The sequence below is a fragment of the Furipterus horrens genome, unplaced genomic scaffold (genome assembly GCF_987537825.1).
Source record: "Furipterus horrens unplaced genomic scaffold, mFurHor1.1.pri manual_scaffold_8, whole genome shotgun sequence".
NCBI lineage: Eukaryota > Metazoa > Chordata > Mammalia > Chiroptera > Furipteridae > Furipterus > Furipterus horrens.
Window position 1 is genome coordinate 80230312 of NW_028327178.1, and position 14078 is coordinate 80244389.

Below are 14078 nucleotides of genomic sequence, written 5' to 3' on the forward strand. Positions count from 1 at the left end.
TCAATATAATTATGTTCCTCCTGATATCATGCATTAAGGACACAGTGTCAGTTGTGTGGCAGTTTTGCCACAAATCAATAACACAATCTAATCAGGAAAATACAGCAGACAAACCATGAGAGTCTAAAAATCAAATAACCAGCACTTATTAAAAGTGTTGAGGTCATGAAAGACAAGTAAAAAAATGAGGAACAATGACAGATTAGAGGAGACACAGAGATACAACAAATAAAAGCAATATGGAATCCTGGATTGGATCCTGGAACAGAAAAAGAGCATTAGAGTAAAAAACAGGTGAAATTCTAGTAAGATCTATAGTTTAGTTAAAAATGTTATACTAATGTTAATTTCCTGATTTTGATAATTGAACTATATTTCTTTATGTTGCTAACATAAGGGAAAGCTAGATATTGAAACTCTGTATGACTTTTGCAACTTCCTATAAGACTAAAATTATTTCACAGAAAAGGAAAAGATATTTACATAGTCTCTAAGTATCTCATTATAAAATATATAACTATAGGACTTCCAGGCAAGATGGAGACTTAGACAGACATGCTGCATCTCCCTCCATAACTAAGAAGTAATACAACTACCTCAAAACTAGAGACAACCAGAAGTTCCAGAAAATCAAGCTGCATGGAAATCTGACAAACAAAGATATAAAGAAGAAATATTCATTCAGATAGGTAAGAGGGGCGGGTGGAGCCAGGGCAGAGGGGACGCAATGTGGTGGTGGCAGCAGCGGCAGCAGCATCAGGCCAGTGGAAAGTGGAGTCACACATATTAAAACGTCGGGAGGTACACCTGGGGAGCGTTCCCAACACCAGACCAGACCACACAGCTCACGGTCCAAGTGCTTGGAAAAATAGAGCCTCATTGCTTTTGACTGTGCAAACCAGTGGGGGCTGGGACAGAGGAAGAAACTGCCAGTCTCTCAGCAGAGTCCACTTGTTTAAAGGGCCCCCACAGTCCTAGAACATCCACAGATCCACCCACTCTGGGAACGACAACCAGGGCAACAGCTAGAGAAGTACCAGTCCCATACAAAGTGGGGGAAGTACCTGGTAAAGGGGCAAGTGATGAGAAAATGGCATTGTTCCTTCTCTGATCCCTCTCCCACATACAGTGCCACACATGGTGAACTAGGTCACCCTCTACTGATGAATACCTAAGGCTCTACCCCTTACAATGTAACAGGAGCAACAGCTCTACATAAGACACAGAGGCAAACAATCACAGGAGCCTGGCAAGATGAGGATACAGAAAAGTATGGCCCAAAAGGGGGAACAGATCAAGGTTCCAGTGGGAGAACTAAGTGACAAGGAGATAGCCAACATAACAGACACAGAGTTCAAAACATTGGTGATAAAGATACTCACAGGCTTGACAGATATGCTAAGTACAGCAAATGCACAAGGGAAGAAGTGAAGGCTATGCTAAATGAAACAAAGGAAAATCCACACGAAACCAATGGTGAAGGGAAGAAAACTGGGTCTCAAATCAATTATTTGGAAATAAAAAATAAAAAAAGAGCCAGTACAGAATGAGAAAACAAGAATTGAAAAAAAATAATGAGGAGAGGCTTAGGAACCTCTAGGACAACTTTAAACGTGCCAACATCCTAATCATAGGGGTGCCAGAAGGAGAAGAGGAAGAGCAAGAATTTGAAAACTTATGTGAGAAAATAATGAAGGAAAACTCCCCAAATTTGGTGAAGGAAATCAACATACAAGTCCAGGAAGCACAGAGAGTCCCAAACAAGCTAGACCCAAACAGGACCACACCAAGACACATCATCATTAAAATACCAAAGGTTAAAGACAAAGAGAGAATCTTAAAAGCAGCAAGAGAAAAGCAGAGAGTTACCTACAAAGGGATGCCTATAAGACTATCAGCTGATTTCTCAAAAGAAACATTGCAGGCAAGAAGGGACTGGCAAGAAGTATTCAAGGTGATGAAAAGCAAGGACTTACAACCAAGATTACTCTATCCAGCAAAGCTCTCATTTGGAATGGAAGGGCAGGTAAAGTGCTTCCCAGACAAGGTAAAGCTAAAGGAGTTCATCATCACCAAGCTATTATATTATGAAATGTCAAAGGACTTATTTAAGAAAAAGATCAAAATTATGAACATTAAAATGACAAGAAACTCACAACTATCAACAACTGAATCTAAAAAAATAAAAACAAAATCAAACTTAAATATATATGTTTAACTATAAAGAAAAAACAGTAACTTTACAAAGAAGGAAACTGGTAGATACCACTTGCAGTAAGTAACTAAAGATAACATCACCATTAATGGGAGAAGTGGGAATTAAATACCTCCTGACATGATGTACTGAGGAGGATTTACAATTAGTTTTGTGATATTCTTGCAAAAAAATGGTATAACATGAATTTAATCATGAAGAAGCCTCAGAAAAATTCAAGTTGATAGACATTCTAGAAAATGACTGGCTTGTACTCTATAAAAATGTCGAACTGTGAAAGACAAGAAAGACAGAGGAACTGTTTCAGATTAAAAGATACATAAAAGGTATGGCAACTAAATGCATAAAGCAAACTTGAATTAGATCCTGAACCAGATCTCTCTTTCTTTGACTATAAAGGAAATGAATGGGACAATTGACTACATTGGAATAATGTTTGCAAATTAGACAATAAATCTTTATCACTCTCAATATTCTAATTTTGATCACTGTTCTATAGTTATGTAAGAGAAGCCCTTGTTTTTATAAACTACAATATCTATTGATGTATTTAGAAGTGAAAGAGACAGCATGTCTGCAACTTAGTCTCAGAAGTTCAGAAAACATTGTCCACAAACAGTCACACACACACTTAACGAGACAGATAGATATAGATATAGATATAGGTATAGATATAGATATAGATATAGATAAAGACATATAGATATATAGACATTTGAGTGAAAGACATGAGAATTTCTGTATGGTTTTGCAGTTTTTCTATAAATCTCAAATTATTTTAAAATGAAAGTTTTAAGAACAAGAAAGAAACCAACTTTGTAAAGCATATTATTTCCCCTGAAGAACTTATCTTTTATTTTGGTTTGTGTGGGAGATTGAAAACAAATGGGCATAGAAATATTGTTTTCAATGAAGCAAAGGCTAATTTTTATTACTTATTGAGGATGTATAGATAAATACTGTTGTAGTCAGATGGGAGGGAGCATATGGAGTGGTGACAAATTGCCAAAGAAAGCTTCATGGAAGAATGGACTTCCTGGACACTGAAGAATGAATAAGTATGACCAACAACAGAGGTAGGGACGTGGAGCTGCTAGGCAGGAGCAATACCTTGGGAGAAAAGGAAGAATGAGTTCTTTGAAAAAGGAAGGGAGCAGGTCTACTGAATCCAGAGTGTGTCTAGGATGTCAGAAACAACACACAACTTATTCCTGGAAGGTAATGCTGTCAAAATCTTTTAGGTGAACTGATGAAGAGTCTTGATTTCTAGGTTTCTTTATCCATAGAAAAAAAGTAAGGATTGAATGCAAGGCTCTTTTTTAGTAGATATTAAATGTACTAAGTATTTTATAGGTAATAAATCTGTCAGTTTATTGAGAGTGATTTAAAAGCAGAAAAACTATAGGCACATTTTTACTCCTGTGGGATGAGAACAAAATATTCCTAGAAATAGGAGGGTCATTAAATTAGCATGTATGCGGTGACATAATAACCTATGGGTAGGTGTGACCAAGCGAGTTTTTCCTTTCTATCATATTCAGTAAAACTGACCAGAAATTATTTTAAAGCCTACTGCCTAGATAACTTCCTACAGTTTCTCATCATCATCACTTACCTTTCCCAACCAGGAGAGGAAAAAGCAAAACAAAACAATATTCTCCAGTAAATAAATGGATAAATAAATAGTATTCAGTGCTAAAAAGAAATTAGCCCTCAAGACATGAAAAGAAATGGAAGAAATTTAAATGCATATTACGAAGTGAAAGAAGACAAATTGAAAAGGTTGTATAATTCCAACTCTATGATATTCTGTAAAAATCAGAACTATAAAGACAAAAAAAAGATCAGTGGTTACCAGGTTAATAAGAAAGTTATGAAAAGACAGAACATGGAGGATTTGAGGGCATAAAACTCCGTATGATACTAAAATGGTGGGTATTTGTCATTATACATTTGTCAAAACTCATAAAATGCACATGAAGAATAAATCCTAATGGACTTTGAGAGATAATGATGAATCAGTATAAGTTCATCGGTTGTGACAAATGTATGAGACTGTTGGGGAATGTTGAGAATAGGGGACACCATGCATTTGTGGGGTGGGGTTACGTAGGAAACCTCTGTACCTTATTCTCAGTTTTGTTGTGAACCTAAACCTTCCCTGAAAATTAAAGTCTATTAAAAAAATAAGAGGTTCACTTACTGCCAAACAAATAATTTGTCTTTTTATCACCACTGTTGATTTTTTAAAGTTATTTAATTATCCTGGATCTTTTGTAAATGCTACACAAGTTTCAAATTCTCCTGAATTTGAAGATTATTTTTGTTATGCTGAAATAAGTTTCAACTATGAAATATGTAGTTATATACAGGAAACACCATAGAATACTTTTAAGACATTCATCTCTAGAAACACACTAAATGACCATGGTAAGAAAGAAAAATCTTGACAGGAAGCACTCAAAATCAGAAGAGACTAGACTAGAAATAATTTAGCTTTCAATACTTGCAAAGAGGACAGACCACCCAGAGAGGCAGTTTCTGTGTTGCTGGCACCACCAGGACTTTCTTCTGCTTCCCATAAGGAGTGACTACAAGGGACCCCAGGCTGCTGGTTTCCAGGTGCTCCTCCAGGCTCAGAGCACAAGGTAGAACCCAGCAGGAAGGTCAGCAAAGCTGGAACAGCAATACCCACACTGCACGACACACCATGGCCCGTTGCATGGTTACACGACTGCTGTGGTGTTTTCTTACTTTGGGGGTATGGTACATACCCATGAGGCTGAGCAGGAATGACAGCCAGAGTCCCAGTCCTCGTGCCTGGAACACCAGACCCTTCAGGCTGAGGCCACAGTGGGCAATCGCCTGCCCTTTGTGTCTCCTAGCTGCTCTGCACCCTCTTGAACCCAGGAAGCTGCGAATGCTGTGTACAACACCCTTCTCTCCAGTGATCACAACAGAAATCCTCCAACCTGATGACGCTTGGACTTGACTGAGGCCCAGCCATGTCAAGGATGCCCCTGAGCTCTGGGAGCTAAGGGCATTTTTCCAGTGAAAATATAGGCCCAAGGCATCTTAGCTCTGGGGCCTCCCCCAACTGCTCCATAACAATAAGGGACACAGACTGGCTGTCACTGGGCAGGACAGCTAGGCCAGAAAGCCTGGAACCCAGACTTTGAGGTGACCCAAAACATCTGCTCCTGGACATCAGAGAGGGAGGCTAGGTCTCCTATAGGAAATCCAGTGCCCTCATTGATCTTGTATCTTTAGGCCTCCATTCTCTTGTTCTCTGTTTGAGTTCACAGGCCTACTGAATCCTCAGGCTGAACCCCATGCAGTTCTGAGGACAAAGACAAGATGAAGGCTCAGAGAGCATCACCTCAGTCATGTTTCCCCGTAGGCTCCACAAGACCTTCTTGATACCCTGCACACAGCACTGTGGAAACTCAAAGTTTCTGGGAAGGCAAACTTATGCCCCAGAGGCCATTTCAACCTGCAGTCAACACTTTTCTGTTTTGACTGTCATAGGCCCGCCTCTTCCAGTACAGCCTTGGCAGAGTTTGGCAGGAGCAGCATTGCAACCTGAACACAGACCTGAGCAGCACCAGGCTAGTCCCTGGAGACAGGACAGCTAAGTGGGCAGCCACAGGCCTAGGTGGGCCTGACAACAACTCTCCTGGAATGGCGTCACCCAAGAGAAGCAGCAGCCAGGAGGCAGTGCCAGGCCACTGGGGGCCGTCAGCAGTTCAGAGTGCGTGGGCCGGAGCTGCTTCCCAACCGAAGCAAATGGTCATGTGAAGAAAAGTTTCCAAATGTTTTACAAGGACCAAACAGCTTTCTGGATTCTGGTTTATTATCATAGAAGTCATAAAATAAAAATGTAAAAGTGCTGCCTTAGGATATTAACATTCTTTCTCCTTTAGGACTCTTATACCTTTGAATAACTGGGGAGAACTTCCTTGCAGTCACTAAAACCAAGGCTATAAAAACAAAAAAGAAGTTATGGTAGGTCCTCTCATCTGTCAGGAGTGTCAAGAATATCATCTTTAGTCTGAACTTTGCCCTTAAGACTGCATTCTGAGATTTAATTCCAAAATCACACTGCATCTTTGGGTATTTTCTAAGAAGACTTAGCTGGATTGAAATTTTTATTCCTGAGGACACAGGGCATGCTACATTCATTTATTCTTTTCACAGATATTTATTAAATAGGTACTAAATACCAAGACTTAGTCTGAGGCTGAGAGTATAGCATTTAAACAAGACACGTGAGATCCCGTTACTTAAGGAGCTTACATTTAGGTGGAATCATATCAATAACAAATAAGTAAATTCATTAAAAGATAAAGGATATTATAAAAAGTACTGGGGAGAAATTGAACAGAGTGATAAAATAGAGAGATACTTGGGAAGGTGACTTGACTTCAGCATCCAGGGAAGGCCTCTCTGAGGAGGTAACATTTAGCTGAGACTTTGAGTAGGAGGTTGCCGTGGGCAGGTAAGGTTTGACATGTTTTGAACCAGCCAATGGGAAGTTGTCAAATAGGTGGTTGTATGTACATGAAGTTCAGAAGAATGGTAGTTAATGCCATTAAAACTAGGTAAAATGATCTAGATTGGTTGTTCAGAGTCTCAGGTGCACCTTGGATTCATCTAGTGAACTTAAAAAAATTAAAAAAAACCTCAAGACCTCCGCATTTTCCTAAACCAATTCTATCAGTATCTCTATGGTGAAACTGAGCATCAATAATTTTTAAAGGTCCTCAGGTAATTCCAAAGTGCTTCCAAATTTGAGAACCATTCTCATGAATATTTATCTAGAAAAGTAGGCTTAACAGAGGATGATTTACCCCCAGAGGATATTTGGCAATAGTATCTGGAGATATTTTAGAATGTCACAACTGGATGGGGGGGGGGGGGTGATACTGGCATCCAGAAGGTAGAGGTCAACGATACAAGCATAAGACATTCCCTACAACAAAGAATTATCTAGCCCAAAATGTCAGAGTGTCAAGTTTGAGAAGCCCAAATTATAGTAGATATAGAATAGTGATTCTTAAACTTGAATGTACATCATAACCATCTGTAGAGCTTGTTAAAATACAGATTGCTGGATCCTACCACTGAGTATCTGATTCAACTGTTCTGGAGAGGGACATGAAAATTTACTGATGGCCATCTGATTAATAAAATGCTTTCTCTTTTCTGAAAAAGAGAAAGAAAATCTTAGAAGTAAATGTCTGGAACCAGTGACTTAAAATCAAAATATTTCTTTGGTTTGCAAGCTTGGCTCCATTGTTCTTCAGTTTGTACATGTCAGGAATGCTTGTAGGCAGAGCCAGGCCAAGGTTGGGGTTCCCCTGCTGACTCTTCCAGGTGGAATGTGTTAGCTAACAAGTCAACACTGGTGTCAGGCAGGTAAAGGCCCATGTCTGCTATATCAAGGACCTGGAATCTTTTATTAAGTCATTTATTTCCTTTGTACCAGGCCCAATTCTTTGACTAGAGCTCTGGGCTCCGCCCTTTAGGCCCTTCGGCTGGTGAGGTCACATCACTAATGTTGAGCCCAGTCGGGCATGAGTTCTGTGACAGACATTGATAAGTAGAGGAAGTCTGATAGGAATCTGTCACATGGCCTTTATTTCACAGGTGGGGCATGGAAGGTAGTAGTAAGGGAAGTTTTTTCTTCACTAAGATCCCTTTTATGGTGGCAGAATAAAGGGATAGGGGTTTGGCCAAGCACAGAACGGTGCATAACAGGTACCTCAATCTTTTTCATAGGTTTTTCTCTAGTGGAGTGCCAGGTTTACAAAGTCCTAAGGAATGAACTACCTGAAAAATTCTAACACATCCTATTTACCAAAAAATAAAAATTTATCCAACTTTCTAGTAACCTGAGGAAAATAAAAGCTGGTGGATGCAAAATTAACTTAGAAATTATTTGGACTAGTATCTTTGCAAAACTACATCACTTTTCTCTAAACCAGTACAAAATTTACAGGCATAAAACAATGACAATTTATTTAGCTCATTATTCTTTAGGTCAACTGACAGTTCTAGTATGGGACAACTTGTGTTTCTCCCTGTGGTCAGCTGGTAGACGGTGGATCAGCAATCACCTCTCTCACATGTCTGGCTATTGGCTGCAGCAACAGGGAGGATTGAGCCAAGTGTCTCTCCTCCTCCAGCAAAGTTCAGGCTTCTTCAGTTGGTGGTTTCAACATTTCAAAAAGCAGCAAGAAAAAGCCAGTCTCAACACTCAAGCATTTTCAAGTCTCTGCTCTCACTACTCTTGCTACCATCCCATTGACCAGGGCAAGTCACACAGCTTATTAGAGTCAGAGGCAATTCTATAAGATGATCAGCCCTGCCCAGCATGCTTCCTTACTTCCTTGTCTTCTAGGATACTTGAGTGTCATGAGTTGTTCAGTACTATTAGCAAAGTAGTTATAACTTCTAACTGCATGATTGTGGAGAGAGCATTCCGGAAAGGGAGCAGAAATAGGTAAATGAAACCTCACCTATGTCTTTGATTTTTCAAAAAATAAACATATCAAAAACATCTCACCAATCCAGGCCCCAAACAGAAATAAAATAGAACACAGAAAATCAAATCTTAACCAGATAAAAATGTAGTAAACACTTAAATATTCAATAACTTAAGTAAATTAAGAAATCCACAATGAAGAGAGTAAGGTTATGATGTTAATGTTACTGCGGTGTAGAGCTGGTATTGCTTTACCAAATTCCATGGCTTCTATATCTCTTGTTGACCAGTTCATCAGGCAGGCTTATGGCAGAGAGCTTTTTAATATAGCTGAAATATTTTTAAAATATTTTCCTACATCTTTGCTCACATGTTCTCTTTTATTGTTGTGTTTTTGTTTTTGTTTTTGTTTTTTACCATATGAAGAGAAAATTTCTCTGGAAGTATAAAATAGGTTTAAGGAATATAAAATTGGGTGCCTATTTTCTTTTCTTTCCTTTTTTTCTATTTTCTTTTCTTGAATTTATTTCTGGAGCTAAAGTACAATACAAGCTGTTGGATCAATTGGGCTTTTTCCTCTTTAAAAATCTCCACAATCAGTTTATTGCATTAGATGTACATTTGAAATGAAGGGAAGGGAACTACACTTATTTCTACTGTAAAATGCAATACGTATAATTACCAGCTTTGCTTATACATGCCACAAAACTTGTCTTGTTCACTGGAAATACTATAGCTAATTTGCATTCATCTGACATAAAAATGCAGCAGTAGCTGACAAATAACAAGCTGCAAGTATGTAGAGAGTTTGTCAATATCAGAGGCTACCTCCTTCCATAAGCACTAGAATTTAAAATTATTGCAAACTAGAAGCATGGGATTCCACTTCCGTTGGCCTTGTCTGTCATCATATACCCAAGTATAGGCTCCAAAAAGTCCTGGGAGTGAAACTCCTAAAACTCATATCAAGGGGAAGAGGTGGAATGGATCCAAGCTGACTGCATTGTTGGCCTGCCTTACCAAGGATAAGAAAGGACAGAGATAGGATTCTCTCTCTTTTCATCTAACTCTGAGTCAATGGAGAATCTCTCCTCCAGTCTGGCTCCAAAACCTCAATGCAAACCTCCTCCCCATCTCCACTCCAAAGACAGTCATTGCTGTCATCTCATTCCCTAGAATGAAGATGAAGTAAAACCCTATGGATTAAGCGCTAAGGTTTACAGAACTAGGGCCCCATGCAGACCCAGGGTATATAGTTTTGTACAGATAAGAAATTTGACATTTTTTCATAAATCTTTTTAATACGGTGGTACCTCAGTACTTGTCATTAATTCGTTCCAGAACTAGCGAAGAGTGCTGAAACCAATGAGTGACGGACAATGAGGCATTTCTCTTGCAGGGCAGCTTTGTGACTCACACAAGTTCTAGCAAGTGTGAAGAGTCCTGAGCAAGCACCGAGTGCTGAAACATTTTTTCCTCATCAAAATGCAATGAGTGTAAGGTTTGGTAAGTTCTGAAGATGAGTACTGAGGTACGACTGTACTCACAATTGGGCTGAAGGGATAATCATATTTGCAACACAGTATTTGTGATTCCTGGAAATTTGCTTTTGTAAGCATAATCCTAAACCTCCAAGCTAAATATACACATACCTACATACATTCACACATATATAATCACACATCACAATGCTTATGGTGGTCACTCTTGGCTCTGCACCCTAATTCTCTTTAACAGGCTGGTGTACCGTCCAGCTGCTGTAGGTATTTCACCATTGTCCCTATTTGGATAATTGCCCTTAGCCAAACCAGATCCACTTTGCCTGTAATGTTACTCTCCCTGCTCCTCAGGAGTTTGGAGGGCAATCAATGACTCACTGAAAGTGAATTTAAAAATATATATATATCAATTTTTCTGCTTCAAAGTAGGACCAACTATAATGCAATTCAATGCTCTGGAACTTACCATGAAATGGATAAAGCTGAAGCTCAGCTGAGGATGAGACCACCCAGTTCCTCAATGCCTTTTCCCTGGCCCATCCTTCTTCCCTCACTCCCTTTCTCCTGAGAACACTTCAATAAGTCATGTGTACTGAATCCCTGTCTTGGACTCTGCTTCCAAGGAATCCAACACAAGATAACACCTCATTACTGATCTTGAAAATCTTCAGCATGAATGCTGCTCTTGGTCTTATTCCACCTCTATCTTTTACTTTAAAAGCATTTGCTATTGACTATATGCTTGATAAGATTTCCTCTCGTCTCTCCACCTCAGCCTCTGTCACTCACATAGGCAACGAAGTCTGTTCCTTTTGCTCCAGCTGCCTGACACACTCCTATAGAAACTCAGAGCTCATCGCTCTCTTTACAACAATGTATAGATCAGATTACGTACACCCTGCCAGAAAATAAAAGTCTTTAAAAATGATGCTTTGGAGACAATAATCTCCCTTGAACTTGAAACCCGCAGACAATTGTCACAGGAATGACTGGCCCTGGAAAACTTTCCCATAACAAGACCATTTTGTGAAACCAATGAAGCTGACCCAGTCTTTGATAAGATATCTCTGAAGGGCATAATATGTCAAATATTCCCTTATCATCTTCCCCTGTATGCTTTCAGAGCACATTCAATACTCTTTTCTTCTCCTCCCTCACAAAATGTATTTTCTGCCTTTGTATAGAGGCGTGGCCCTCTTAAGCACACTGGGTGTGGAAAAACTTTAAATAAAATAAAATGGAAAACCTAAGTAGCCATGCCTCATTCTATATAACCTCAGCTAAACTTCGATACAGAAGGAAGTTTGTCTCTTGGAATTCAATGAATGTGCCCAATCACCACGGCTCAATTTCCTGCTAACCCTTTCTCTCTTTTCCTCAGACATAGACATGAACAAATTAAACATTATGGATGTTGGTTCATTTTTTACTATAATGATTATACTTGTCATAGCTAATGTTTACTGAACACTCTCTATGTGCCAGGACTGTTCTAACTGCTTTGTATCTACGATCTCATGCAAATAAATACCACACTACACTATTATGGGGGTACTGTTTATACCCTTTTTACAGATGAGAAAATTGTATCCTAGGATTCCATATAGAAATCCTATGCCATACTGATCTTTCTTTTCTTATACAATTTTGATGAAAAAATCTCCCTTTAAAAATTCTTTCTGATTAGTAGTATACTATGTTATTCTATAGTAAGGCTGTACTTTAAGAATACATTATATTGCTAAAGTGGGAACTTTTAATAAGAGCTAACTATGTGCTTTTTCTATGCATGATCTTTAGTCATAAGAGCAATAACAGGAGTATTTTTATTACCTTCATAGAGTTGGGGAAACTGAGGCTTGGAGAGGTTACATAACTTTCCCACTGTTAGATTCAGGTCTCCTCCTAATATCTGGGAAGCTAAAGCAAGAGCATAAGTGATGGCTGTCACTTTTTCTTTTCTTTACACCTTCAAGGCCATCACAAGGGACTGAGCATGCAACATGTAGACAACTCAGGCCACCTGCCCAAGCTTTATCCATACCTATTATGCTGCAAACAGTTGACACTCCTCATGTCTAAAGGTGCATGCACTGCCATTCACTCTCAGGAGGATGCAATTAGGAGAAGAGGCCCCTGAAGGCCCTGTAAAGGACTCAGGACAATTTGGTAGGGAATCCTGATACAGGTAACCTGGAGCATGGTCTGAAAGAGAAAATGTGGTTCCAGGTGGGTGCATGTCCCAGACCTTTCGACTTTTTGCCTCATAGGAAGAAATGCAATCAAGGAGAACCAGGGTATGGCTTGCTGCAGCACAGGACCTAAGGTAGGAATCCCGAAGGCCCAACTCTGAGAATAGAAACTACTCCATGGCTGAGAAAGGATTGAGGCAGAGTTTGACTCTTGGTCCTAACTGTTCAATGGCACCATTCTGCTAGAGCTTAAATTTCTCTGGTTTAAGTCTTACTTCAGTACAAAATCGAATCATGGTGCCATCCCACAGCTTTGCACGCTTTAGATAAGAATATCTGTATTTCTTGGAGAATCACATGAGCAAAATAAAGCTGGCCTTTTAAAAGTTTGAAAGGGTAGATGATCAATAGGCAATTCTTAGTAGAATTCTTTCCATACTTAGAATGCCTCTCTCAAGAATTCAAGGCCCAGGCAAATAACTAACAAGAATGTACATCCCTGCTCAACTGTAGCAAAGAAAAGAGAAGCAAAAAGCAGAAGTTCAAGACTTTTACCTTAAGGTAAATTGAGAGACTATAAATAGCTATTGAAAATTAGCACCTAGCATGGTGCTTGGAGCATACTAGGTGCTCAATCAATATTTCATGAAGGAATACACAAATTGATGCAGCTTAAATTTGTGAGTAAAATTTAAGTATTTGATTCTTTTCTTTCTTGGACCAGAATTTGTCTGTTTTTGGTAAGATTCATTTAATATATTTTAGCAATGCAATCAATGTTGGTCTGTTTTTTCTGCTTTCAATAAAAACTTTCGAGTCTGGACCCGACGTGCAGAAATGGCACCTCGCAAGGGGAAAGAAAAGAAAGAAGAGCAGGTTATCAGTCTCAGACCTCAGGTGGCTGAAGGAGAAAATGTATTTGGTGTCTGCCACATCTTTGCATCCTTCAATGACACTTTTGTCCATGTCACTGATCTTTCTGGCAAGGAAACCATCTGCCGTGTGACTGGTGGGATGAAGGTGAAGGCTGACAGAGATGAGTCCTCTCCATATGCTGCCATGTTGGCTGCCCAGGACGTGGCCCAGAGGTGCAAGGAGCTAGGCATCACTGCTCTCCACATCAAACTCCGGGCCACAGGAGGAAATCGGACCAAGACCCCTGGACCAGGGGCACAGTCAGCTCTCAGAGCACTTGCCCGCTCGGGAATGAAGATTGGACGGATTGAGGATGTCCCCCCCATTCCCTCCGACAGCATCCGCAGGAAGGGGGGTCGCCGTGGTCGCCGTCTGTGAACAGGAGTCCTCAAATTACTGTTTTCTGTTAATAAATTGCCTTCGTGTCAACTAAAAAAAAAAAAAAAACTTTCACATCTCTATGTCTTAAAAGAGATTTGAGTTTCTTTGAGTAAAGCTCCAATAGTTTCTGGAAAGCTCAGATGCAAAATTGTTTACCTTAGAACTTCTCCAGCTATTTAAAGACTAGCTGCCTCCCGTATGACTATGTGACACACTATCACAAGTCTTCTTCATCTTGTTTTCCTCAACAACCTTCTAATCAGCAAGTCAGATACAGATCAAGAGATCTAAGACTCACTTCCCTCTCTATAATGCCAAATTTGTAATGTAATGAGTAAAAAGTTGATTAGGTGTTTTTAATTTCTATGAAAAATTATGTTCAATTATGT

At 39.5% G+C, this 14078-nt stretch overlaps 1 pseudogene; it reads left to right on the forward strand.

Annotated features, from left to right (window-relative positions):
* Nucleotides 1-13212: 13212 nt before the first annotated feature.
* LOC150003211 (small ribosomal subunit protein uS11 pseudogene) lies at nt 13213-13747 on the forward strand (annotated as a pseudogene).
* Nucleotides 13748-14078: the final 331 nt, after the last annotated feature.